Here is a 15679-nt window from a genome sequence, read left to right on the forward strand (position 1 = left end):
ATCAATTACCATCAAATGAAATAGAAAGTGCAATTAAAAGGACGATCAGAGCTTCTTTTCGGGGCTCCCTGGGGGAGGGCAGCTCAGAGGTGTCCCAGGTGCCCACCTGCACGAGCAGAAATCACCCCCCACCCCCCCCCCCCTGACAGTCTCCTTTGGATGATGGGACCCTAGCCCAATAGTAGAGTGTTATAAACGGGACTACAAGTCCCAGTATGCACCGTAAACACCTGACCTGGGTTTGGAAGTCATGCCTGGACCCAGGAAACATAAAAGCTCTGATGAGGGTGGTGGGGAGTGCACGTCCGGGGCAGTGGTTCTTTTGATTTCACAATGTGCCTGCAACCATTACACTTAAATAAAGATGAAAAGTTTCACCGCCATATAAACCAAGTCCCCATTCAGAGCCCCCCCCTAATATTTTTATTTAGCGTGAAAAAATACTCATTTACACGTTATTTACTATGTAGTACTCCGATTTTTATTTCAATAATTACCCTCCATGACGCGTTTTCATTTCCAAGAAAGTACACAGCAGCCTAAAATAAAAACGGCAGAAATCTACTTCAGAAGGTGTAGGCAGCACTTACAAACTCCGTGATAGATTGTGAAGGGGATGTGATTGCTTTAGTAAATGTTTTAAGTTGTACGAGCCGTGGTGTCCATAAAAAATATATATATCAGTATCACATTAAAAATTGCATTCAAAATAGGTGTTTAATGCTCAAAATGTAGTATGAGTTTGAAAAATAAATAAAAAATACATCCTCCCCATCGGGGAATTGAACCCCGGTCTCCCGCGTGACAGGCGGGGATACTGACCACTATACTAACGAGGAACCGATGAATCGAGATCTGCTGAGCCGCTCCTCATGTGGCCTTCGAGCCGCCTCTCCCCGATATGCTACCGGTCCGTGCCATTTATCAACTCCTTGACACCAACACAGGGGGCCACGGGCTCAACAAACACACACACACTCTCTCCCACCATACACACACAAACACACTCCTCCCTCACACCTCACAGCAACCCTCCCGCCTCCTAGCAGACGCTCTCAGCAGCAGCCCCTGATGCCAGAGTCCCCACAACCAGCTCCCAGGGCTGCTTCAGACGGGGCCCCGGACTGGCTCTTCAGCCCAGGGGCCCCTGGCTCTGTCTGATGAGGGGCCATTGCAGCGGGGGCTGCACACAGGGAGGGGGGGCGGGAGACACCAACCCCCTCACCCCCGCCGGAGGAGAGAGCTGGGCTGCAAAGGTGAAGAGGGGAGGCAGGAAAAGCCCCGGCGGGTCCGAGAAAGAGGCGCTTTCCATTGTGAAGCAGAGGGAAAAAAGTGAAGAGTTTGCAAAAATCCTTCGAGCCGGATTTGAACCAGCGACCTAAGGATGACAGTCACTCCACTACAGTCCTCCGCTCTACCAACTGAGCTATCAAAGGTCCAGATGACATACTGGTATATAGCCTGAATTTTATTTCTAAGCAGTAATGTCATGGCGTGATGAAGCTGCGAACCAGCCAGAAAGTTCAACTTATATGGAAAGTGGCTGAATAGTGAATGAATTCTATTATATATTTAAATTTATTCTTTTTGGAAGCCAAAAGTTACAAATGGATTATTTTATCTTGTATAGAGCGCTCAAATAAAATAGGTCTATTGGAGTTGGATTAGAGTTTTATATTGGTTTTGCTTTTGTTATATTTCATGTTTACATTTGACTATATTACTGTTGTGAGCGCTAATTTGTATTAATATAAATCAGGAGCTATATGTGAGCTATTGCTATTTTTGAACATTGCCGTCCATCCTATTTACACGTCATCCTACGTCATGTGATTGTAATGTTGATTCCGACGCTAGTCAGCACAAGAAGGTCTTAGAGAGAGTCTGCTGAATGTACTAAGCCACTGTTTCCCAAACTGTGGTCCGCGGACCCCCAGGGGTCCGCGACACATTCCCAGGGGGTCCGTAGGCAACAGTTTTAAAAGCACAGAAACATTGCTTGTATAATTAGCAGCTTTCTAGCAACAATAAAAGTGTCAAGAGAATGCCAGTGATTAATGTACCTGCTGGAGCTGAGGAGAGTTTTGTTCAGTTGCAGCTTTGATTGAACTAATGTAGCACAGAGGGTTAATGTGCCTACTGCAAAGAACGTGTATCATGAATCTTAAAAAGCCGTATTTTTTGTGCATAGGTTCGTGGTTACTGCTTTTGTCACAGATTATTTTGTTACTGTGCACTTCATAAGTGACAATCGAAATCTAGCAGAGGGACCTATAAACTGTCATCAAAGAGCTGCTTGCAAACTGCATGGTACCAGTTAGTAACTTTTTTTTAGTAATATTTTTCCCAGGTATTCATTATCCTGATGCTGCTAAAAAGATTTATTTGAGTGGAAATACATTTTTAATGTTAAAGTCAGTGCTAGCCACTGTGTTATGTTCTGAATCCTGAGTTTGTGCTTTTCCAGACCGGGCACTCTTTAAACATTTTATATACACACTGATTTACATGTATGATCCAATGTCTCTATATGTGTGTGATGTAAAGTGCTCTGACATCCTACAATGGTATGAGAGATGCTATAAAACAAATGAAATTCATGTGACAGAGGGGCTATCACTTCAATATAAAATACTAAGCGCCAGATGTACAATCTGTTTTTATATGCGCGAACGGGTTTCGCGAACCCGTTTATGCATGCAAAAACCTATTGAGCCATGTACATAGCCTATTTTGTGAGTCGCAATTTGTTTGAGACTCGCTAAATAGGTTTTGCAACTTGCTATTTGGAAGGGGCATTCCCTTCCAAATAGGGAGTCTCAAAACCATGTACAAATGTTTTGCGGTCGCAAACCAGTCGCAATTACCACCTACTTCAAGTAGATGGTAATGCATTCGTAAATGGGAAGGGATCCCCTGGGGACGCCTTCCCCTTTGCAAATGCATGCAAAATAATTTTTCATGGGCAGGCAGTGGTCCCAGGGACCTCTGCCTGCCCGTATAAAATGAAACGAAAACGTTTCATTTTTTTTTTTTTTTTTAAATGCATGGTAAACAGGCACCATTTTTTTAAAAAAAAATTGTTTTATTTAAAAGCAGTCCGAGACATGGTGTCCTGCTGAGCCCAGCCGGCCACTATCCCTGGGAGAGCTGGAATTTCCAATGGGCTTGAAAATTGCGAGAGGCTCATTAATATTAATGAACCTCGCAATTTGCGACCCCATTGGGAATCCCAAACAGTGTTAAGCACTGTTGTACACTTCATTTAGCGACTCGCAATTTGCCACTCGCAATGTGCCACCAATTGCGAGGCTCTAAATTAAATGGTCGTACATCCGGCCCCAAAATCCTTAGTACTTGGAGTATTTGTTTTGAGTGCACACGTGTGTATTTTTTTCTAATTACTGTTTTAATTTTGAAATTTAACTCATACAAATTGCTTGGGGGTTCCCGGCTTCCAGTGGTGACTCAATGGGGGTCCTTAGGAATCAAAAGTTTGGGAACCCCTTAAGCCAATGACAAATCTTGCGCCGTTCTAGTTCTGTTAACATTGCATCAGTAAAACTGTATAATCAAGACTGTTAGAACAATCAAATCATATAAGGTGGTTGGAAAATCACAGAGGGGCAGATTTACAATAACTGCCACATCCCATATCAGCAGGGATGCGCCAGTTATTGTGCGCCACAGCTCCGCCATCCTGGATGCGCCGCATTTACAATGCAGCACACTATGGGGCAAAAAATGGCACAGATGCGTGACGCATCTGTGCCGTAAAGGCGGCGCATTGCTGGAGTTGCGTTGCAAGCGCGACGCAGCTCCAGCAATGCTCTGGGGGGCCCTATCTGTACAATGCTGCGTCAATCCTTACCCCTGCTTCAAGCAGGCGCAGAGTTTTGACGCAGCATGGGCTCAAAAGTGCCTGAGTGAAATCTTGTAGATTTCACTCAGCCACTTTTAGGAGGCGTTCCTGCGCCGGAACGCCCCCGCCTGCACCGGAACGCCTACTTCCGATGCAGGGCTTTACAACGTGACGCATCTCCCAGAAGCCTCACGTTGTAAATACCCCGCACCATGGCACCTCTTTTGCGCCGCCGCTGCATCACAAAAGTGACGCAATGGCGGCATAAAAGAGGCGCAAGAGGCTTGTAAACCTGCCCCAGAATGTCTTTTATGTAGAAATGTTTCCTTTAGACTGTTTCCTATTTGGTTAACCTAATGTATCATGTATTCTCATCCAATGTATGAACGCCACTGTCCACAGCACTGTATGAGTGTGCATTTCTCCCACAATAGAGAGACCCTACCCTTATTCTTAGATGCTAAATCTATGCCGGATTGTATTCGGAGCTGTACTTTAATTATGGTTTATGTACTATGCAGAAAATGTACTCAGTATAGTCTGTATTTTTACTTTAAAACCTACATAAAGCATTTGAAGATCTGTTGTCTGTCAATCTTATGAGAATGTTGCAGAAGTGGTATATGGGCCCAATTTGATTCTAAAAGTGACAGTTCCAATCAGGAAGCGCCAAAGTCTGGACTACGTTACTGCCTCACTCACAGACTTGGTACCCAACCTTGTGTCATCCCCTCCTCTCTGGTGATGACCTATCCTAAAACCTGGGGACAATTCAAGGGTGTGGTGTCAGGCCTATATGATCTGGACTCTCAACCGCAGGTAGTGAAATAGAGCACCAAATGGCAGGATGAACTACAGTCGGAATATGAGGCAGAAGATGGGGCCGAGATACTGAATAATTTGAACTGAGGAGCGAGAGAGGTCTGGATGAAATTCTGCCTATATCAACTGCAGCGGACACCAACAAAACTCAAGGAATTGAGGCGCACAGACGGTTTGTCCCGCAGCGTGTTCAAACAAAGAGATTCAAATCAACATGACCTGAGGAAGTTATCTGTGTGGTGCCAAGAAGTTATTTGCTTTGTCTAAATCGCGACCTCAACACAGATCTTAAAATAGACCAGCAGAATACTGCTACATGGATAGTCCCTGGTTTCCTATCCTTGAGACAGTTTGAATTAAGAAAAGGTTTCCCTTTTGCCCCAGTCCTGATGAAGCCCCAACAAAGGGCTGAAACGCGTCGACTCCACAATTTGGAGAAGCCCTGCAAAAATCTAAGTGCCTCATTTATGAAAAGTGACGCATCGCTGCGTGAAAATAGCGATGCGTCACTTTTCATTGCGCCCTCCTTGCGACACCAATGATGCGTCATATTTACAGTATGACGCATCATGGCGCAAGGAGTTACAGATACGTCAGTATTTCTGACGTATCTGTATGGCGCAAAAATTACACATTGCTGGAGTGTGTCACAAAAGTGACGCAACTCCAGCAATGTGTCCTATCACATGGGGCAAGCCCCATTGTGAAAGGGCCTGTGTCAGTCTTACGCCTGCTGTGAGACAGGCGTAAGAAATTGACGCATTTGTGTCCTAGAAGTGGTGCAGTGAAATCTTATGGATTTCATTGCGTCACTTCTTTGACCCTTTCTTGCGTCAGAACGCCCCCCCTACATACATTCTACCTGGCGTAGGTATAATGTAGCGCAGGGGTTTACAAAGTGACGCATCTACCTAGATGTGTCACTTTGTAAATATTGTGCAGCAAGGCACATTTTTTACGCTGCTGGTGCGTCACAAAAAGTGACGCACCAGCGGCGTAAAAGTGACGCACGGCCTCATAAATGAGGCCCTAAATGAATAGAAAAAGAAACTGTTTGCACACCCCTGTTGAGATAGAGGGTTAAAAAGTGTTCCTCTGTTGTGCAGTGTTCTGTATGGTCTGTAGTCTTCTGAGGAGCCGGGTGCAGTTGCCAGTGTAGAGGTTGTTGCAGTAGTAAACAGCGGCTGGTGACTAGGACCTGAGTGACAGTCTTTCTGGTGTTGAATGGGATCCATTTGAAGATTCTGCGGCACATGCAAAGTGTGTGGAAGCAGGAGGAGGTGATTGCGCTCAATTATCATTTCATGGTCAGTTTGCTGTTGAGGGTCATGCCGAGGTAGCGTGCATGGTCAGTGTGCGTGTAGGTCTGAGTTCTGCAGGTCACCAGCTGTGGTCCCAAATGGAGGTGTTTTTCATGAACATCACCCCCCACTTGAGAGACCTCCAGCGGCTCCCCTTCCAGAAGAGATGCCAATTCAAGATCCTCAGGAATGCATACACAACCCTCCTCGACTTAGGACATGCCTACATCAACCACCGACTGAACTTCCACCAACCCCTCATGCACCTGAGCTCCTCTTCACTCACCCTCACACACACCCCTGCACCCATCGTAGCTGCGCCCGCTCCTTCTCCTACATCGCTGCTAAGACCTGGAACGACCTTCCCCTCCAGCTCCTTACAGCCCCCTCGCTGGCAGGCTTCAGAAATAGACTCAAGACCTGGCTCTCGACAGAGACACAGCGCCCAGATACCCCTCTGGGTGACACTGATGCGCTTTACAAATGCTGTTGATTGATCCTTTTAAACTACACGGATATCTTGGATTAGTATTGCCCCTAAGGTACCATTGCTTTACCATCCCAAAATGGCTACCACTCTGCTTCTGCAGTCACTCATGCTGGAACTATAAACATGATGACAACCCACTGCTATGTTGGATTTTATTTTGTTTAATGTTTCTACTTGTATTCTTTTGTGTTGCATAAGCGTGTGTGTTTTAACATGAATGGATGAGTAGATAAATGCAAGAATGATTCAGTAGGTGGATGAATGGGTGCATGAGCATGAGTGGTAGGATGAATGAAAATGTGGATATATAAGGAGCTATTGTGGTTTCCTAAAGTCACCACCGGCTGAAGAGATGTTTTCAATTAAAAGAAATTCCTATTGGCATTGCCAATGCTTCTTTACAATTGAGCACGGGAAGGGAGGCTTTGGGTATCACATAAATCCAGCCCTCCCCTCCCCTCCCCAGCACACACTTTGTCTTCCTGCCTCCTCCACATGAGTAAACTCACACCCAGAGGAGGAACAGTAGATTCTTTGCTTCAAAGTGAGCTGCAGTGTGTACTAGTCAGACACAGTGAGCGAGAGGAGAGTGTTCCACACCTGCATTTAGCGAGTGAACTTTACTCCCAGGAGTGAGAAGATGCTCCAGGTTGTGGACGTCACAAAACGGGGGACTGGCTTCCCAGGTGTATGTCGGTTGCAGATTGGGTGTGATTGGGCACGTGGTGTGAGGGGCACACACAATTAGTGAGATTGTGCCTGAAGGCAGTCACCCACTGTGTGTGGTTGTGACTACAATGTGGGAGAAACGTCGCAATTAGCGGTATAGTGCAACTGTGCATTCTGGGTGAAACTCACAAGTGGGGTTGTGCTAAAATGATACTTAATTGTGATAAACGTGAACATAATTAAATTGAGGGAGAAATGGAGGACAAGCGGTGTGGAGTTATGTAGCACGAGCAGAAAGTAGGAAAAACAATGAATGGCTGTAGCCTGTCACAAGAAAGAAAAAAAGGTTACTGTTGTTAAAGAACGTTTTATGTTTCTAAAGTGTGTCATATTTATCTGTTGTGAAATCTACAAGGATGGAAGAAAAGGAATCTGCCGAAACCCGGGATCGAACCAGGGACCTTTAGATCTTCAGTCTAACGCTCTCCCAACTGAGCTATTTCGGCCTTATGTACAAGTGCTCTGACGTGTCCTGGTGTGACCTTTCAATGCATATGACAGGCAGATCCATTGCAGCACCAGAGAAACAGTAAGATTCATGTTCAGGTTCACAGGTCTCATCCCAGGTTCACGGGTCTCATCCCAGGTTCACGGGTCTCATCCCAGGTTCACAGGTCTCATCCCAGGTTCACAGGTCTCATCCCAGGGTCACGGGTCTCATCCCAGGGTCACAGGTCTCATCCCAGGGTCACGGGTCTCATCCCAGGGTCACGGGTCTCATCCCAGGGTCGCAGGTCTCATCCCAGGGTCACAGGTCCACCGTACTCTCTTATCAGCTGCACGGTGTGGGGGTGCTCGCGAATTTTGCTCCAATACCTCAGGGGCGTAACAGAGGCCCACGCAGCCCCCGCAGTGCGGGGGGGCCCCGAGCTGCAGGGGGCCCCCTCGAGGATGTAGCTCGGCAGAGAGCCAAGACAAGTTCTTCTTGTGGATAATATCTAAAAGTAACTTGCCGCCGTCACATGGAAATGAGCAGCCTGCTTGCGCTTTCACTTTCGTCCGCTCGAATCAACCCACCCCCCACTGCCCCAACCGCCGCTCACCTCAGGGCTTCGTGACCACAGAGTGTACTCTGGTCTCCGTTGCACAGGGCTAGGAAGGAGTCACACAGCAAGTTCTTGTGGATAATTGTAAAAGTAACAAGGTAGGTTTGTAAATATTTTTCCAAACAATACGTTATCTTCAGTATCTCAGGAAAATGCGTGAAAAACACTATTGCGGTTGGAGAGCGTCAGTTTTCTTTTTAGGCAGTCTCGCTACCAAAGAGGGTGTCACTAGCTTGTGGACCTGTAGTGTATCTCACTGGTAACTAGTGCACTTGCTGGCAGCCCTGTATTTTACTGGGGTCTCGCTCAAAAGTGAAGTTTGCACTGGACTGCAGCCTCGTAAAGTGGGTCTCACTGACAGCTCTATAATGCACATCTCTCAGACAGTCACAAGGTGCATGGGCTCCCGGGGGCACTTCAACAGGTTGGTGGGTGGGCAGCCACTTCCATGACAAGCCTTCCCTGAGGCTGCCATTGCTGCGTTTAAATGAACACCGCTCGAAAGGGAGCGTGAGCGGGCCCTGTACAGAGCTGAGAGCCATTCACACCCCATTCCAGCACCTGCAAAGGTCAACAGTGACACTGAAGGGCAAAACGACCCACCAACGTCAGAAAACTTCCCGAAGGGCACGTAAATAACCTTTGGCCACGACACCTGCTGTGTGATGGGGCGCATCAGCCTGCCCAGAAAATAATTAAAAGAATAGCTCAGTGGGCTAACGTACTCAATTGCGTTGAGGAGGATAGTGTTTTCTTTGGGGGGGGCGGGTTGAGGGGCAGGGGTAGCAAGCGTGGGCATTCTGTGTGGAGAATAAAACCTCTTTGCAAATGCTTTCCCAAACCTTTCTTCCATTGAAGGAATCCAGCATGACGGGCACGCGTGTTTTGTGAACTAACACTTCATCGCTGTGTGTCAAATTACTTATCACAACTGGGGCCACGCAGATACACACCAATCAATTCCTACAAACCAACAAAAGACACGGCCATTCAGGCAGCACAAGAAGACATCTTTAAACAACTAGTAGAAACAGACACCCGTACAGGCCTCATGACCCACACGAATGTACAAAGCCCAACAGCCGCATAACATCAGATGCAGCAGACGCCGACGTGCAATGTACAGGGCAAAGGGCAGCTTTAGAGAGCCCCCGGGCAGACCCAAGTCCCCCCAGGTTATCTACCTAAAATCTTTTATTATCGGACACATGTATGGCGATTTCTCATTATCACCTCAATGGAGGATGGCTGTAATCCGCTCTGATGTGTGGCAAACAGCACAGCTGCCTACATCTAACCAATAAGATATCAAATATGCGATGGCATTCAGAAAAGTTTTTTTCTTAATTTGGTGTCATAACAAGTTTACCTCAAACTGTAACCATTTCTGTATATTATTTACAAGCGGCCAAAGAACACTGATACAAAGATATTAGTTGTAGGCGGCGCCCAGTTAAGTATGTGTTTTTTAAACACCTGGGTTAACATTTCTGAAACAGTTAGGGAAATCTGGGACCTGTGTTCTACCCTGCTGTTCTCGTTTGTGAAGTTTGTGCTTAACACGGTCTGACCGACAATAGCACCTATTTTTTGTTTCTTGTATTTATAGTACTGTTTCCTATTGATATTTTGTAAATTAACATATGAAATGTGCTACAAGAAATATTTCACCGTCTTCTGCTCTCAAGCTTCCACACATTTACATTTCCTTGGAATTACGAAGAAGAGTTCCAAGCGTTACACCTGGCAGAGCTCGCACAGCTGATCAGATTAAGCTGTGCGTTGACCTATGTCACAAAGTGACTCATCACAACCAACAACAGCAAGCAACCTGTCCTCTCTCTTCCTCCATAATAATGAACAAAAGGCTAATCAGCACAGCCAGTTCGAGGTGATGGGCAGCCTGTATTGAATCTTTCAGTGGAGTGACTGGCCCCTCTCCTCCCTGTAGCAAGGGAATTCCAACATTCAAAACTCAATCCATCACGTGCACTTCTCCCCAGTTCCAGCACAGACATGCACAGAGACCAGTTCCCAGCCTCATCCTGAGAGAGCCTGCAACACAGGACTGGCCACAATATCGCAAAGAAGTTCTTGATGACTAAGTCCGTCTGGGGAGTTCTAAGTCCTGGCAGATGAATTCTCTGTTATAAGTGGTCGCCCCAGGCCTGCACCCCTAGCTTGGATGACTGAGAGTTTGGACTGAGCCTGTCAATGAATGCCCTACCACCTAAGAAAATGTTTAGCATTTGCTTTTTACAGCTCTATGCACCGTTTAAAAATGTAAAGGTTGGTACAATGCCTCAATAATTGAGTGCAAAATATCGAGTTGTGAAGCCTCATGGTTTGCAAGCAGTTAAATACATTTATGGCCTCATTTCATTTAATGCTCGCTGCTCTTGGATGGCAGGTGCTCAGCAGAAATTATCACCTTGCAGCCACCGCAGCAAACCAGGAACACCATAACGGTGGAGGGGTTTATTACTTAGTACCGCGACTTTTACTTGCTTACGTTTTGAGCATTAATAGATATATGGATAGCAACGGCTGCCAATAGCGCCCTTAGTGTGCTGCCAATAATACTCGACCTAACAGCACTGACTGTACTTAAAGTTCCTATGGCCAGGCCATTGTTGCTAACGTGACCATCACAAATTAGAGTATGAAACAGCATACCATGAAACTGCACTACTAAAAACCTAATTATACGACTTGAGTCCGAAAAAACAGTGGGGAGACTCGTTAGCATAGGCAATGCACGTAGACAGTGCTCAGTGACATGGTTCTGAGTGACATGGCAGAAAGAGATGCCACAGTCTTTGCATTTCTGTCACTTGTAAGAGAATAAGCTTCTTTTACAGTTAGAGATGAGATGAAATGTTTGACCTACAGCAGGGGTTATTAGCATGTTGACTTCTGTGGACTCCCCATGGAATCATCACTTGAATTCAGGGACCCCTAATAAGTCTTTATTGGAAGTCAGGGACCCCCAGCCCAAGCAATTTCTAAGGTTTGGACCTTATAAGTGTTTGGTAATCCAGCACAATATCATTGGTGCAACAACATCAACTGTTTCATGGCTAAACACTTATTATGTCCCAAAGGCGAGACCTATTGGCTATGCCAATGCTTGTTTGGATTATCCCAGCCCTGTTGCACAGATCAGACCTTTGTGTATTTGATGCTCTCTTTCTAATAGCACTGGGAGTATGCAGATTAGCCTGCAGCAATTTGAGAGTTGCAGCAGCCAGTGAGTGAGGAGGCATGATACGTCCTCTTGTCAAGGGTCTAGAGATTCTGGCAGAGTATTATTTGTTCTGACTGTCACTGCTGGACAGCGTGTTTTGTAGGAACATGTCTGGTGCCTGAATGGAATCTCACGGAAATGGGCCTTTAAATAGCTGTGGAAATCTGAACACAAAATCCATTCAATGATGAAAAGGGCAGGAAAGACTACATTATCAAAACAATGGAGGAAAAAAGAATACTATGCAATGCGATACATGGTAAATGCATACATGATGCAAAGGGTAGCCAACAACAAAATGCAAAATGATGCAGTACTGAACATTCATGCCTTTTCGCTGTGACTACATCTGCAAGTATTTTCAGGAGGGCCTTCTATTTAGGACTTGATTTTTAGTCAGAAGAAATTGCTGCATTGCTCATATATATATATATATATGGCTCTACTATTCTCAGGTTGTCATGTCTGCTTCTATCATTTTGGGTGTCGTGCACTGTCATATGCTGTCTCGTAGTTTACAATTATATTTATAAGTTTGTAAGTTTTATGTTTCTCGTACACTCAAATGCTGTCAAGTAAGATGTTGCTTCAATGCTGGTCGTGTTGGTGGCTTACATTGTCAAATGTTGCCAGCTGTCTTTTTTGGCTTTATATCTGGACCTTGCTTTGTTCCTTTTTTAAATGTTGCATTTTGCCACAAATTTTGCTTTGTCATCTCTGGGCTTGTCGATATCTTATACTGTGACATACATGGGTTTCATGCGAGTTTATCTCTAGGATTTTAGGACGTTTATAATAAGGGGGAGAGCGTGGAATGGTTTGGTCACGGTGAGGGTATTCTGCACTTTGCGCAAGCATTGCACATTGTGTCAATTTTTTTAATCATACCGGTTGAAATCTAAGCAACTTACTTAAAAAATAGGGCCTTTAAACGACAGCCGATGCACGACACAAATGAATCAGATACTACGTGAAAGGTCCAATTTAAAGGTATCACATGCTTTGGCTTGTGACAGTAACCGATTAAAATGAATCGGTTCACAGGGGCGCACTCATAATCCATAAAGAAAACACTGCCCAGTGCTGGAGGCAGATCTGCTCAGCACCATATGACTCTGGGCAATAGCTCACTTAATCTCCCCGCTGGCCCTCAGCGCCTTGAGACCATTACAGGTGATTAGTTCACGCTTTACAAATACCGGGTTTTTACAATAAGTGAGTCAGTCTTAGACATGTTTTTCAATATTGAAACACAGGGGCAGGAGACAATGCCAAGGCAACAGTGCTCCACCAGGCAATCCCACCATATTTTGCCTATCACCAGAATTCATAAGGCAAAACCATATTCAAAGATCAATTGCAGCTATCAACATTGAGGATTTATGGCTTTCAAACTGTGAGTCACTTCTAATATAATTTAATTCTATACATATCTTTTCCGTACATTTTCCTACTGTATAGGCCCCCACGAACAGTGCATTCATAGACAGATTCATAAACACCATATCAGACGTATCCATGAAATATTCAAACTTCGAAATCCTTAGAGAATTCAACATATTTTTTGGCATATTAAAAAAATGCCTAAAAAAATAGCATGACAACAGGTATGTCAGCTCACAAACTCCCTCAGCTCATCTCCGTACTTACATATAAAGTAGGACACACTCTTGATGCAGTCTTCACCAACCCAGTCAGTCAACATCAAATATATATCCTCATTCCTTGGAAAAAATATCATATACATTATGATGGCAAGGGATCACAAAAACATTATAGATACCCAAAGACCTATGAGAAACCCCCCAAAACATCCCAATGAAAGGAAAATGGAACAAATTGACAATAAATAACCTAATATCCACCTTACAACTTTCTTAAACCGTTAAAAGATAACCACAGTAGAAAGATTATATGCTTGGATGAACAACACTTTCTCTACGCAACAAAAGCTCCAAGGATGAATGATGACTTAAAAAAGATAAAAAGGAAAACAAATCTCCTTCAACACCAATGGTGCAAATCAAAAAGTGATTAAAAAATATACCTACAAAGTCGCACAAGGATTTAACAAGCAGAATGGTTGTCTACTCAGCCCAGATATAAACACAATATTGACAGGTAATATATGCTACCACACTTTACTTAATGTTAATGCAGTGGGCCTTATACGAGGTTGAAAGGGAAAAGAATCATGCCTGAGTAAAAAATAAAAATCGAGAGCCTCAATACTGAAACAGATTCACCCACCAACCTGCTACCAAAATCCGAGCTAACCACCCCACATCAACAGCAGGGTCTAATCAGGATCACTGGAATTATGTGGTTGTGCCGCAGCAGCATTTTTTTCATAATTATGGATTTGCAACATTTGCCACATAATCCATTGTCTGCTGCATAATCTGCGGATTTTAACAAAAATATGTTTCTAGCTCAAACTGTTCAAAAGTTACTAAAAACACAGTATGTGTTGCTGTGCAGTGGAAGACCCTTCAGAAAGGTTAACTGGTTACCGTTCTGTTACTTATTGCTATATTTGGGTGTTAAACTGGTACTAATGAGGTGTAACCAATGCCCAGACAGTGTTAACAAGTGCAAACATAACAAAATAATGAAGTAATGCTATCACACGTGCCGCATTACATTGAATATTTTCCTTTTCGTGCTGCATAATATAGTCAACGCTGCTGCATAATTGGCACTCACTCCCCTGCTACATAATTCCAGTGGACCAGGGTGTAAATCAGCTAAAATATTTTCTATCCCTAAAGTTCTCATCTTATTTTACAGAGTGAAATTAAACCAGCGGCATAACATAGGACCCTGCGGTGTGGGGGAGAGGGGTGCAGCGTGGGCCCTTAGCACAGTACTCAGGACTGAGCGCTCCAGATTAAATCCAGAGGGGGGCCCCTCCATGTACCTTGCAGGGGGGCCCCCTCAACTTTCGTTACGCCACTGAGTAGCTCCTGATGACTGATTGGAGATCCCTGATTTAACATATCTGAACCGAGCGCGAATCCCAGACCCAAAAAAAAGCTGCGGTTTAAAACAGTTGTTTCTCTTGAGTGGTTAATAATTTTCAGTTTTGTTAAAATGAACCCTTGAATTTCAGATCTGGAGGAGAAATGAATTGAAAACAATGAAGCCACAATTGCACCTCTTTAATCTGAGGCTGAAATGCTGCAAGTTCCACAGTGCAGCTCCGTGACACGTCACTCCCGCTGTAAAGGCTCTATCGAAACATGACCGTATTGTTTCTATTTCGCTATATTATTTCCACGCCTCCTTTGGTATACATATTCATAGTCCCCGTGCCTGTGACGCTGCTGCCCCCATTCCTCCAATGGCAGCACCAAGCCCCGCCCCCAATATGAAACACCGGAACTAGAGCAAGGCTCGGTCTCACGAGCTACTTACCATGGAATTTCCCAGAGCCCTCTGCGCGTCGCAGAGAAACGTTTGGCGCCGAAGAGCTGATCGAAATTGCAGAAATAACTCTACCACGTTCATTACTTTCCAGCCGTAAGAGAACAGCGCTGTACTTATGCTTCAAATTGGTACATGGTTTCCTGTTCTCTGTAACATAAGTTACTTCGGCGAGGGGGCCTGTAATTCACAGGTTGTTACTTAGCTTTGCGCAGTGGCAGTATCGTAGCCAATGAGGTTTAACCGAGGCGCGATTATTGCTTATTGAAAACTTTACCCAATACCCCGCTGTGGCGACTTGAAATATAGTCGACATTGCAATTTTTGACAGTCTCTAAGGAGACTGAATAATATGGTTAAAGTAAGAATAGTATAGTAGATGGGTTAGAAGTTAAGGTGACTTTGCTATTAAGATATTCTCTGGCAGGTTGCCTATTCTACTGCAGACGTTCGGGATGTTCATTCAATGATTAGTTTTCATATTTCTTAGCTTTTGTTCTCTGGATCGCTTCTTACCGCAGAGCACCCCACAAGCCAGCACCTCTGGCAAAGCTCTGCTTGTAAAAGGGCCACATTTACAAGGACAGGAAAAGCCATGCAGGGTGGCTTTTTCTATCCTTGTAAATATGGGGCAATGAAATGCTCTGCCAGTGCGTCACAAAAAGTGAGGTACTGGCAGCGCAAGGGGCCCTTTAAATCTGCCCCTAAATGATCAGCTGCGCCGCAACGCTGCCAATGTACGCAGCAGGTTATCTT

The 15679-nt window shown here is 44.8% G+C and overlaps 3 non-coding genes across 3 annotated transcripts; 1 reads left to right on the forward strand and 2 right to left on the reverse strand.

The window, feature by feature from the left end:
- Window positions 1-1350: 1350 nt before the first annotated feature.
- Window positions 1351-1436, reverse strand: TRNAY-GUA (transfer RNA tyrosine (anticodon GUA)). The gene is given in 2 exon segments: window positions 1351-1386; window positions 1400-1436. It is a non-coding gene; the product is annotated as a tRNA-Tyr (tRNA).
- Window positions 1437-7577: 6141 nt separating this feature from the next.
- TRNAF-GAA (transfer RNA phenylalanine (anticodon GAA)) lies at window positions 7578-7650 on the reverse strand. The gene has a single exon. It is a non-coding gene; the product is annotated as a tRNA-Phe (tRNA).
- A 7476-nt stretch (window positions 7651-15126) lies between these two features.
- LOC147663007 (U4 spliceosomal RNA) lies at window positions 15127-15266 on the forward strand. The gene has a single exon (XR_015305446.1). It is a non-coding gene; the product is annotated as a U4 spliceosomal RNA (small nuclear RNA).
- Window positions 15267-15679: the final 413 nt, after the last annotated feature.

The sequence above is a fragment of the Lissotriton vulgaris genome, unplaced genomic scaffold (genome assembly GCF_964263255.1).
Source record: "Lissotriton vulgaris unplaced genomic scaffold, aLisVul1.2 SCAFFOLD_1199, whole genome shotgun sequence".
Lineage (NCBI taxonomy): Eukaryota > Metazoa > Chordata > Amphibia > Caudata > Salamandridae > Lissotriton > Lissotriton vulgaris.